Here is a 13237-nt window from a genome sequence, read left to right on the forward strand (position 1 = left end):
CACAGTACAAAAGCACCATTCTTTGGTGCTCAGCTTTCTTTATGGTCTAACACTTACATCCATACATGACTACTGGAAAAACGATAGCTCTGACTAGATGGATGTTTGTCAGCAAAGTAATATCTCTGCTTTTTAATATGCTGTCTAGGTTGGTCATAGCTTTTCTTCCAAGGAGCAAGCGTCTTTTAATTCCATGGCTGTGGTCACCATCTGCAGTGATTTTGGAGCCCCCCCCCCAAATAAAGTCTGTCACTGTTTCCATTGTTTCCCCATCTATTTGCCATGAAGTGATGGGACCAGAAGCCATGATCTTGATTTTTTGAATGTTGAGTTTTAAGCCAGCTTTTTCACTCTCCTCTTTCACTGTCATCAAGAGGCTCTTTAGTTCCTCTTCACTTTCTGCCATCAGGGTGGTGTCCTCTGCATATCTGATGTTTCTGATTGATGTTTCTCCTGGCAGTCTTGATTCCAGTTTGTGCTTCATCCAGCCCAGCATTTCTCATGATGTACTCTGCATATAAGTTAAATAAGCAGGGTGATGATTTACGGCCTTGACGTACTGCTTTCCCAGTTTGGAACCAGTCTGCTGTTCCATGTCTTGTTCTAACTATTGCTTCTTGACCTGCATACAGATTTCTCAGGAGGCAGGTAAGGTGGTCTGGTATTCCCATCTCTTGAAGAATTTTCCACAATTTGTTGTGATCTACACAGTCAAAGGCTTTGGCATAATCAATAAAGCAGGGATAGATGTTGTTCTGGAACTCTCTTGCTTTTTCTATGATCCATCGGATGTTGACAATTTGATCCTCTGGTTCCTCTGCCTTTTCTAAATCCAGCTTGAATATCTGGAATTTCATGGTTCACGTACTGTTGAAGCCTGGCTTGGAGAATTTTTGAGCATTACTTTACTAGCATGTGAGATGAGTGCAATTGTGCAGTAGTTTGAGCATTCTTTGGCATTGCTCTTCTTTGGGATTGGAAGAAAACTGATGTTTTCCAGTCCTGTGGCCAATGCTGAGTTTTCCAAATTTGCTGGCATATTGAGTGCAGCACTTTCACAGCATCATCTTTTAAGATTTGAAATAGGTCAGCTGGAATTCCATCACCTCCAGTAGCGTTCTTTGTAGTGATGCTGACCTAAATCAAATCTCTTATGATAATAGAGTAGAAGTTAAAAATAGATTCAAGGGATTTGATCTAATAGACAGAGTGCCTGAGGAGCTATGGATGGAGGTTGATGACACTGTACAGAAGGCAGGGATCAAGACCATCCCCAAGAAAGAGGGAATCTGTAATTACCACTTATTGACTCCTGACCAGCTAGAGTCTTTTTGATTGGGTTAAATATATTTTTATACTTTAATCTTCTTTCTCTTCCCTCGTCCTTCCTTTCTGTTTCCTCCATTATGTTCATATGGTGAATTTATGGAAATTAGCCTACCACTTTGTTTGGTTTAGAGGGTACAGAATACCAGAAGACCAGGATAGAACTAATGTAAGAATGGACACTCAGAGATCTTGGAACTGGGTACAGGACCCAGTGAGACTCTGGGTCTTTGAATACTGTGGGCATAAGGTGATATGTCATTGGTTAAATGAGGGATATTATTTGAAGCAGCAATATTTTAAAGAGCAGAAGCATGGGAATAAGGATGCAAGTTGATATTTAAAAGCTAAAATGTGGACATTTATCAACTGTTTTGACACCCAACATCTGAAGTCACTATCTCTGTGTGGGAGATTCACTACCTTATGAGTGTTGGGGCAGGCAGAGCCTGCTTCTTACAGGAAAAGGTAAACAGGTTCCCATGCTTCCTTGCAGATAAGCCACCAATCAGACTTACCCACCTAGAGCTTGAAACTAGAGACGGCAGGTGAGATGAAGCAAGGGTCACAGGGCACCTGTTGGCTGCAGCTATCCCCGGTCCAGTTTTGAGAGGCCGTGTGGTAAGGTTCTAGTGCCCTCGTCAGAGTCCCATGCTGTTGGCCTGGTGATGGAAGCTGTAGTGTCTACGTGCAGTGATGACTTCCCAGGGCTGGCTCTGCTGCCTGAGTTCTTGGTTGACCCCCAGACTGGCCTTCCGGTCCTTCCGGCCCTTCCGGCTATTCTGTGATCTGCCCAGTATCTTATTAATAAGATCTTTTTCTGTTCAAATAACCCAAGGATGGTTTCTTTGCCTGGAGGAATCTGACTGATAAAATATACCAATAAGGCTTGAATTATCTTTTGAAAATACATCTTTTTATTTTACACACACCAAAGAACACACATACACATATATAAATGTATGTTACAAAATATTTTCAAAATCTTGAAAATATTCAAGATAAGACCTAGAATATTACTTTCCGTCATAGGAGATAACCACTATCCTGAAACTTGTGTTTATTGCTCCTTTGTTTCTTAAAATAATTAATTTTATCACCTATTCAGATTTGTCTAAACAATGTAATCTTTAGCTTTGTTTATTTTTGAGCTTTATTAGATAGTATGAATTTTGCATATAGTCTTCTGGGACTACCTTTTTCTTAAAAAAAAATCTCAACGCTATTTCATGTATCTAGGTAGTAAGATAATTAAATTGGTGGCATCTTTACTTTTTGACTTTAAAAATATTTATCATATATTGAGGTAGACAATTTTATCTGTTACACATTCTCCACTAGAATTGCTTGTGAGAAAATCTGACAGACCTGGAGAAGAATTGCACTTTCTAGGGAATGCCTTATGCTTTTCTTTCATGAACAACAAGGAAAGAACAGGTACATGGGATAGGTACTGTTTAGGTACTGTATCATCCAAGTTTCCAGAGAGGCTGTGACTGGCTGGCTAGAAGAGAAGTCTTTTCTTTTAGTGTGGTGTGAGGGATCTTAGTTCCCTGACCAGGGATCAGACCTGCGCCCCCTGCATCGGAAGCTTGGAGTCTTAACCCCTGGACCACCAGGGAAGTCCTATGGAACAGAAGTCTTGATGGTGACACATTCAGGAAGGGCTTGTCGGTGAGGAATGGTAACAAGGGAGATAGCATTTTCTCAGCAAGGGATGATGAGAGACAAAAAAGCCATGGTTCCTGGGTTGTGTGTGTGCAGGTGTGTGGGTGCATATGTGTGTAGGGATTTAAAAGAGCAAGAGGCTCTGGAGAAATTTTAGGTTGTATAATATCTATAGAGAAGAGGAAAAGGGATTTTAAAGAAGTGTTTTTGTAAGACAAAAATATAATTTCCTCTAATACTCTTCAAAAGATGAGAACAAAATTTGGATTGCCTTTAAAAATTTTTTAATGAACTTCATTTTTTTTTACAATAGTTTTAGATTTACAGAGAAACTTGAGACGATAGTACAGAGAGTTTCCATATAGCTGTATGCAGTTTTCCCTATTATTAGCATCTTACATTAGCACAGTACATTTGTTATAGTTACTGAACCAATATTGATACGTCATTAGTAACTAAAGTTCACAGTTTATTCATATTTCATTTAGTTTCTACCTCATGTCCCTTTTCTGTTCCAGAATCCTATTCAGGATACTATGTTACATCTAACTGCTATGCCTTCTTAGACTCCTTTGGGTTGGTGGTTTCTCAGGCTTCCCTTGTTTTTGGTGACCTTGCCAGTTTTGAGAGGTACTGGGAAGGTATTCTGTAGGATGTCTCTCCATTTGTCTCCTATTTTTCTTATGATTAGACCAGGTTATACGGAGGAAGACCATGGAGGTAAAGTGCCAATTTCATGGTATCATATCAGGGGCACATACTATCTATGGATTGTCTTGTGCAGTCATTTTGTTTCTTGAACTTAAAAAAAATACGCAGCTTCATGAAATAGCTGAAACTGAAGAACTATAGCATTTATTCTGTTTGCAGTTGAATCTAGAAGAAACACCTGCTTGTTAAAACAACAACGTGAGAATATTAGATATGGCTTCTAAAGAAGACTATCACAGTATAGAAGCTGCCCTTGAGTGTTGTGCACTATCTTCCTTGACTCCAGCTGTGTCTCCTTCTCTGGGCCTCTGTGCTCCTCGGGGATAGATGTGTCTTGGGCAGCTGGTCTTGGTTGGTGCCTATTTGATATGTTATTTACCTTGCTTTGCTCTTGTTTGCACTTGGAGTGTAATATTAGGAAGAGGTACCTCTAGATCTGGCCTCTCCCTTTTTTTCCTCAATAGGCTCCCTGTTTCTTATTCAAATCTATCTTGTCTGTTATAGGCAAAATGGTTAGGAAGAGGGAGTTTTGGGTTTGCTTATTTTCTGAATATCATTGGAATTATCTTTATAGAATTCTGGAGACCCTAATTTGTACATACCTTTTGGGATGTACTACTATACAGAATGTCATACTAGACACTTTCTTGTCACATACAACACACATGTGTTCTGTTAGAGTTTGCAAAGTGCTTTTGCATACATAAAGATTTGACTCCCACAACACATTTGTGAGGTAGGTAGACCATGTATTATTGTCTTGCCTTTGTAGGAATTAGAGGGCTAAAGAAGTAACTTGCCCAAGATGAATGACAAGTAAATGATGAGGACAGAACTCCATACCAGGCCTGTCGATTGCAAGTTATTAACCAGTATATTAGTTTGTTAGTGCTGCTATAACAAAGTACCACAAACTAAGTGGCTTAAATAACAGAAATTTACTGTCTCACAGGTCTGGATGCTAAAAGTCCAAGATGACGATGTCAGCAAGGCCATACTTGCCAAGGAAGGATCTGTTCCAGGCCTTTCTCCCAGCTTCTAATTGTTCCTTACCTTGTGGCAGCCTAACGCCAGTCTCTACATGGCATTCTGTCTGTGTGGGTCTCTGTCTCTTGCACTCCTCCTTTAACCATTAAGCCACCCGGCCTCTCTCATTGTTCCTCGTTTCTTTCATTGGCACCTGACTGTTTGGTTTCTATCAGAGATCCTTCACAAAGTCTGGAAGCATCTGTAATTTCAGGATCTTAAGCCTGTCCCTCCTGTGAGTAGGGAGAGGTTGATCTCTGTGTCCAGTGGTGCACCCCCGCCCCCCAAAGGTGCAGGCAGGCTTAACAGCCCTGACTGACTTCCTTTTAAAATGCCAGAACCATTAAGTACAGCAAATTTGTTCTACTAGAGCGGGTGGGGTGTTGTCAGCGGGAGTAAAAGCCATGCCACTTACTTGTCTAAAAAGGTATTTAGCAGCTACAAATAACCTCCTGGATTAATGGAATCAACAGCCTTTAGGTCTCCAGATGTAAAGGGACCATTTATTCGACATCCATTCATTTATTCAACAAGCCGTGGTGCCGGTTTGGGTTGAGCTAACTCAAAATCCAGGCTGCTGTCCTTCCTCTTAAGGCTTTCTTCAGTAATTATTCTGTTATTGACACATCAGTGACCCAGGCATGACTAATGGGTTAGTATTACTGAGAGATGCAGCTAAAGGTCACCTCAGGGTGGGGGGCGCCGGGGGAGAGTTGAGTTGACATTTCCGTGGTGCAATGGTGGAGCAAATGGAGATTTTTAAGGGGGCAGACCCCATTCAGTCTTTACAGGAGACTACAATGCCATTATAATGCTGCGTAATCAGATTTCTTCCTTTTCTGTGATCTTTGTCCCACTTATTAATTAAGTGAAATGACACAAGAGGGTGAATGCTGGTGGTCTGTGACACACTTCGGTGTGTTTTTAGGACTGCGGCCCAGGCTTGATTACAGTCAGTGTGAACAGTAGCAGGTTACTTATTGGGTAATAAGACTGACCCAGGAGTGTCTTTATGGGAGTTGAAAGAGAAATTTTCAGATAAAAGAGAAAAAAAAATGTTTTTAATGAAATTTAGAAAATGGGGACAGAGTATAATTTATGGACTACATCTTGCCCTCTGGCATCTGCAAAAATAGCTACAAGCCAGGGAGGAGGAAAGAGTCCAGAGCTTAGGAAATTTCTCATTAGCTCTCTGTCCTGTTCCTGCCCATGACTCCATGTCAATGGACTGCCTACATTGGCAGGCAAGATTTGCCATCATCTCCTCAGGATGCGTTTTTTCTTTGAAATACTGGATAGTTGACCTGTAAAAGAGTTGAGCTGATTGCTTTTCTTCATCATCAGTTTTCTTATGTATAAAATGGGCAGGTGAGTCCTTGATACAGTATTGCCTCACAGAGACTTCTGGGGACACGATGAGTATAAAGCTCTTTGTGTTCTCTGCGGCAGACCTGCTGGAAACGCTCATCAATCATTGTAGATGGGAGCCATGCTCACTGAAATGATGCAACAAATGTTTGCTGAAAGGATGTGCGTGCGTGCTCACTCAGTCATGTCAGACTCTGCGACCCTACAGACTTTATAGCCCGCCAGGCTTCTCTGTCTGGGGAATTTTCCAGGCAAGAGTACTGGAGTGGGTTGCCATTTCCACCTCCAGGGCCGTGCCCATTGAAATGATGCACCAAATGTTTTCTGAATGAACAGATGAACCCCAAAAGGCCTGTTCTACTTGCTTACTGTGGTGCTGATCAGATCCCTTCTCTGTCCTATGGTTTGATACCTCCAGCTGCTGGGGTGCTGCAGGCGGCCAGCCTCTCTGAGTTCTCTCTGATGAGGAGATCTGCTTTGAACAAGGCCATACCTCCTCCCTGGGACAGCTGCATCCAAAGACTGCCTGAGCAAGGGGTAGGGAGCCCTGGCCCTCTCATCCAAATGGGACAGCATTGAGAAGCCAACCTCCAGAATGTTGGATGAGATGTCCACTGAAACTGCATTACAGGGACTTCCCTTGTGGTCCAGTGGTTAAGAATCCACCTGGCAATGCTGGGGACATGAGTTCGATCCCTGGTCTGGGAACTAGGATCCCACATGCTGCAGAGCAACTCAGCCCGCACACCACACCAAGACTTGACCCAGTCAAGATTAGAAAAGAGAAAAGAAACTGCATTGCAGCCCGACTTCTTTCTCTGTCCAGTCTTACTTCCTTCTCTTCCCTTCCCTTCCACAGGTGCTGGTATTGCAAGAGCAGCCCCCTAAAAATGTCCTGCACTCTAATCTCTGTCTCAGAGTCTGCTTCCTGGGACACCCAGGCTGCCACATTCATGAAATTCTGTAGGTGTCATGTGCTGTACTACAAATGCAAAGAGACTGGGGGGCTGACAGGGTAGGGAAGACATGTGCTGCTCATTGACAGCTGAGACAACTATTGTTTGTAATGAGAACTTTAATGTGGCCTTTGCAGGCTAGAACACGGCAAGTTGTGCCAGCAACCTCACCCCACCCTGTCCCTGTTTTAAGCTGTGTCTCATGGCTATGGCTCCCTTGGAGCCAGCCTCTTTTTGATTCTCTCCCTTTTAAGGCTGTAACATGTAGGACCTGGTTTACTGGAAATGTGACTGTATTATACAGCAGATGTTCATGAGGAATGGGCACATGAGTTTAATAGTACTTTTTGATTGGCTTATTGCATTGTGAAGAGAACACCGAAGCTATTAAAGTGTGCAGTTGGGAAACAGAGCCTATGATGCCATCTACATATTCCTGTGACTCATGTTTAAGGGTTTCATTCAGTTCTCTAGTAAGTGAAGGGAACAGTGCTGACAGTGCCTGCTCTTTGTTGTCTTCCTCTGTTTTTCTTTTTTTTCCAGGGCTGAGGACATGCAGACCTTCTGTGCATCCTGGGTCTATGTTTATTTGCTCTTGCCACTGGCTTGGCTCTATTGTTAAGGGAAGAGAATATGAGAGAAGAAAAGTTATGCTCCTTAGAGGCTTTTCTAATTAACTGTTTGAAAGAGACTTTTAAAAAATGCCTAAGTGTGAGGTTATTTGTATGCCTAATTTCGTTTTTATGTTACACTTACTTTTAAGTGTAATTTACCAAGGCTTTACACTTGTATTCTTTCAGGGGCATTACAAAGAGCATTGAACATTTATTACAGCCCTTTAAATGGCTGTGTTTTATTTCCATATGCTTTTAAATGGTTATTGAGTGGATTTGGTGCTCTTCCTGTAGTTAAAGTGCATTTTTTTTATTGTGCATAAATGGTAAATAATTGATACCTGCCATATGCTTCACTCTCCCTTTTTGAGCTCCCCTTTCCCTTTCCCTCTTCATTCTCTTCCCTTCTCTGTTTCAATTGGTTTCTGCCCTTATCTTGCTCTTTATCCTTTCCTCTGCTCTCTCTGCAGGTCTCCATTGCTTTCAACACCATTTCCCTTGCCTCTAAATATGCTCATTTGAGAGGGGGCTTTTACATGAATTCTTGAGACCATTGCATTACTCCATGGGGGTGAAGAGGGTGGGTAAGGGCAACAGCTTTTTATTAGGTGATGCCAATATCAAGAATTTAAAATAAGAGAATGGTTTAGGAGAATATTTCTTACATATATTTTCATCAGATTGCAAATCGATGCAGGGCTAATTATTGTTGCCTGCTCTGACTAACCAGTGACAACCTCTAAAGCTTGGAATTAAGAAAGATGTGGCCAAGCGTCTGAGATTGTTCTTAGCAGGCAAAGTTTCTCAAGCTGAACAATTTTTAAGAATCTCTCATTAGGGAAAGAAGAGGATAAATAGTGCAAGGGAAAATTTAAAGAATGTTAAATTGGATGAATTTGTTTTGGGGAAATTCCTACTATACTGAAGCCACAAGACTAGGAAAATGTTGATTTCTTTGTTCTCATATCCCCAGAAAGAAAAAAAAAAGAAAAAAAAATTATATATGTGACAGCTCACCAACACTGGAAGAGCGTTTCTTTTTGAAGTTTTAGAAAGGAGTTGAAAATTAGAAAATTTAGAAAGGAGTTGAAAGATGCAAATGTAAGGAACCCAGGAAAACCAAAATAATCTTGGCAAGAAAGACCAAAGTTGGAGGACTCATATTCTCGATTTCAAAAGTTACTACAAAACAACAGTAACTGAGACAGTATGGTCGCAGAGTATGGATGGCTGTACTGATCAATGGAATAGAAATGAAAGCCCGGAAGTAAACCTATATATCTACAATCAACTGGTTTTTGGGAAAAAAAAAATGCCAACATCATTCAGTGGAAAAAGAATAGACCCAACAAATGTACAGCCATTTTTCATGCAAAAGAATGAAGTTGAATCTCTACCTTATACCACTACAAAATTAAATCAAAATGGATCAAAGGCCTAAAAGTAAAGCTAAAACTGTAAGACTCTTAGAAGGAAGCATAGGAGTAAATCTTTGTGACTTTGGATTTGGTGATGGATTCTTAGATATGACACCAAAAGCATAAACAACAAAATGAAAAAAAAAAAGATAAATTGGACTTCTCTAATGTTAAAAAGTCGGAGAAGGCAATAGCACCCCACTCCAGTACTCTTGCCTGGAAAATCCCATGGACGGAGGAGCCTGGTAGGCTGCAGTCCATGGGGTCACTGAGTCTGACACAACTGAGCGACTTCACTTTCACTTCACTTTCATGCATTGGAGAAGGAAATGGCAACCCACTCCAGTATTCTTGCCTGGAGAATCCAGGGACGGGGGAGCCTGGTGGGCTGCCGTCTCTGGTATCACACAGAGTTGGACACGACTGAAGCAACTTAGCAGTAGCAGCAGCAGCAGTGTTAAAAACTATTTTTTCCTTCAAAAGGTACATAATCAAGAAAGTGAAAAGACAACCTGCAGAATGGGTGAAAATATTTACAAATCACAGATCTTCTAAGAATACTTAGAATATATATTTACAATATGTAAAGAATTCTTACAGTTCAATAATAGCCAGATTTTAAAATGGGCAAACGATTTGAGTAAACATCTTTCCAAAGATGGTAACACTTAGAAGGAAACAGGAATAAATCTTCGTCTCTATGGATTTAGCAATGGATTCTTAGATATGACACCAAAAGAACAAGCAACAAAATGAAGGAGAAAAAGAACAACAAACTTAAGAAAAGATGCTAAATGTCATTAGCTATCAGGGAAATGCAAATCAAAACCATCATGTGACAGGACGTTTTATCTGCTGTGATAAAGAACACAGACAATGGCTAGTGTTGTCAGGATGTGGAGAAACTGGAATCCTTATACAGGGATGGCAGGAATGCAAAATGTTGCGGTCAGTTTGGAAAACACTCTGGTGGTTCCTCAAAAGATTAAACATAGAGAGACCATATGGAGTAGAGCCCAGCAATTTCACTTTTAGGTATATACTTAAGACAAATGAAAACACATGTCCACACAGAAACTTGTACATGAAATGTTCATAGTAGCATTACCCATAATAATTAAAAGGTAGGAATAAACCAAATGTCTGTCAACTGATAAATGAATGAAATAAAGTATTATGTCTACACAGTGGAATATTGTTTAATCATAGAAAAGAATAAGTACTAATAAATGTTACAGCATGGATAAACTTTGAAAACATTATGCTAAGTGAAAGAAGCCAGACACAGAAGTCCATATACAGTATGATTTCATTTATATGAAACATCCAAGATAGACAGAACATAGAAACAGATGGCTGATAGGCAGCAATTAGAGACAGAAGGTTGACTGTGGTTACCTGATACTGGAAGAGAATGGATGGGGAGATTGAGGTGTGATAGCTAAGGGATATGGGGCTTCTTTTGGGGGTGATAAAATGTTCTAAAATTGATTGTGATGATGATTACATAACTCTATGAATACACTAAAAAACCCCACTGAATTGTATATTTAAATATTTGAATTGTGTAGTATTTGAATTTTATCTCAGTAAAGCTGCTATACACAGAAGAACTATACAAAAAAGATCTTCATGACCCAAATAACCATGGTGGTATGATCATTCACCTAGAGCCAGAATTCTGGAATGTGAAGTCATGTGGCCTTAGGAAGTATCACTGTGAACAAAGCTAGTGGAGGTGATGGAATTCCAGCTGAGTGATTTCAAATCCTAAAAGATGATGCTGTTTTAATATATTGAGTGCTACATTCAATATGCCAACAAATTTGAAAAACTCAGCAGTGGCCACAGGACTAGAAAAGGTCTGTTTTCATTCCAATCCCAAAGAAAGGCAATGCCAAAGAATGTTCAAACTACCGCACAGTTACACTCATCTCACATGCTAGCAAAGTATGCTGAAAATTCTTCAAGCTAGGCCTCAACAATACATGAACCATGAACTTTCAAGCTGGATTTAGAAAAGGCAGAGGAACCAGAGATCAAATTGCCAACGTCCATTGGATCATAGAAAAAGCAAGCAAATTCCAGAAAAACATCTACTTCTGCTTTATTGATTATGTCAAAGCCTTTGACAGTGGTCATGTATGGATGTGAGAGTTGCACTGTGAAGAAAGCTGAGCGCTGAGAAATTGATGCTTTTGAGCTGTGGTGTTGGAGAGGACTCTTGAGAGTCCCTTGGACTGCAAGGAGAGCCAACCAATGAATCCTCAAGGAAATCAGTCCTGAATATTCATTGGAAGGACTGATGCTGAAGCTGAAACCCCAATACTCTGGCCACTTGATGCAAAGAACTGACTCATTGGAAAAGACTCTGATCTTGATTGAAGATTGAAGGTGGGAGGAGAAGGGGACGACAGAGGATGAGATGGTTAGAGGGTATCACCGACTTGATGGACATGAGTTTGAGTAATCTCCAGGAGTTGGTGATGGACAGAGAAGCCTGATGTGCTGCAGTCCATGGGGTCGCAAAGAGTTGGACACAACTGAGTGACTGAACTGAACTGAACTGAACTGAAAGCCTTTGACTGTGTTCAGTTCAGTTCAGTTGCTCAGTTGTGTCCGACTCTTTGCAACCCCATGAATCGCAACACGCCAGGCTTCCCTGTCCATCACCAACTCCCAGAGTTCACTCAGACTCACATCTATCGAGTCAGTGATGCCATCCAGCCATCTCATCCTCTGTTGTCCCCTTCTCCTCCTGCCCCCAATCCCTCCCAGAATCAGAGTCTTTTCCAATGAGTCAACTCTTCCCATGAGGTGGCCAAAGTACTGGAGTTTCAGCTTTAGCATCATTCCTTCCAAAGAAATCCCAGGGCTGATCTCCTTCAGAATGGACTGGTTGGATGTAGATCACAGCAAACTGTGGATAATTCCTCAAGAGATGGAAATACCAGACCACCATACCTGTCTCCTGAGAAATCTGCATGCAGGTCAAGAAGCAACAGTTAGAACTGGACATGGAACAACAGACTGCTTCCAAATTGGAAAAGAAGTTCCTCAAGGCTGTATATATTGTCACCCTGCTTATGTAACTTATATACAGAGTTTAGTCAGGTCAGTTCAGTCACTCAGTTGTATCCAACTCTTTGCGACCCTATGGACTGCAGCATGCCAGGCTTCCTGTCCATCACTGACTCTTGGAGTTTACTCAAACTCATGTCCATTGAGTCAGTGATGCCATCCAATCATCTCATCCTCTGTTGTCCCCTTCTCCTCCTGCCTTCAATCATTCCCAGCATCAGGGTCTTTTCCAATGAGTCAGTTCTTTGCATCAGGTGGCCAAAGTATTGGAGTTTCAGCTTCAACATCAGATCTTCTAATGAATATTCAGGACTGATTTCCTTTAGGATGGACTGGTTGGATCTCCTTGCAGTCCAAGGGACTCTCAAGAGTCTTCTCCAACACCACAGTTCAAAAGCATCAATTCTCTGGCGCTCAGCTTTCTTTACAGTCCAACTCTCACATCCATACATGACTACTGGAAAAAACGTAGTTTTGACTAGATGGACCTTTGTTGGCAAAGTAATATCTCTGTGTTTTAATATGCTGTCTAGGTTGGTCATAACTTTCCTTCCAAGGAGTAAATATCTTTTAATTTCATGGCTGCAGTCACCATCTGCAGTGATTTTGGAGCCCCTCCAAATAAAGTCTGTCACTGTTTCCCCACCTATTTCCCATGAAGTGATGGGACCAGATGCCATAATCTTAGTTTTCTGAATGTTGGGTTTTAAGCCAACTTTTCACTCTCCTCTTTCACTTTCATCAAGAACCTCTTTAGTTCCTCTTCATTTTCTGCCATAAGGGTGGTGTTATCCGTATATCTGAGGTCATCTGCATATTTGAGGTGGTGTCATCTGCCTGTCTGCATATACAGAGTATATCATGCAAAATGCTGGGCTGGTTGAAGCACAAGCTAGAATCAAGATTGCAGGGAGAAATATCAATAACCTCAGATACGCAGATGATACCACCCTTATGGCAGAAAGTGAAGAGGAACTAAAGAGCCTCTTGATGAAAGTTAAAGAGGAGAGTGAAAAAGCTGGTTTAACACACAACATTCAAATAATGAAGATCATGGCATCTGGTCCTA

Source organism: Oryx dammah, unplaced genomic scaffold (assembly GCF_014754425.2).
Source record: "Oryx dammah isolate SB20612 unplaced genomic scaffold, SCBI_Odam_1.1 HiC_scaffold_27, whole genome shotgun sequence".
In the NCBI taxonomy this organism is placed as follows: domain Eukaryota; kingdom Metazoa; phylum Chordata; class Mammalia; order Artiodactyla; family Bovidae; genus Oryx; species Oryx dammah.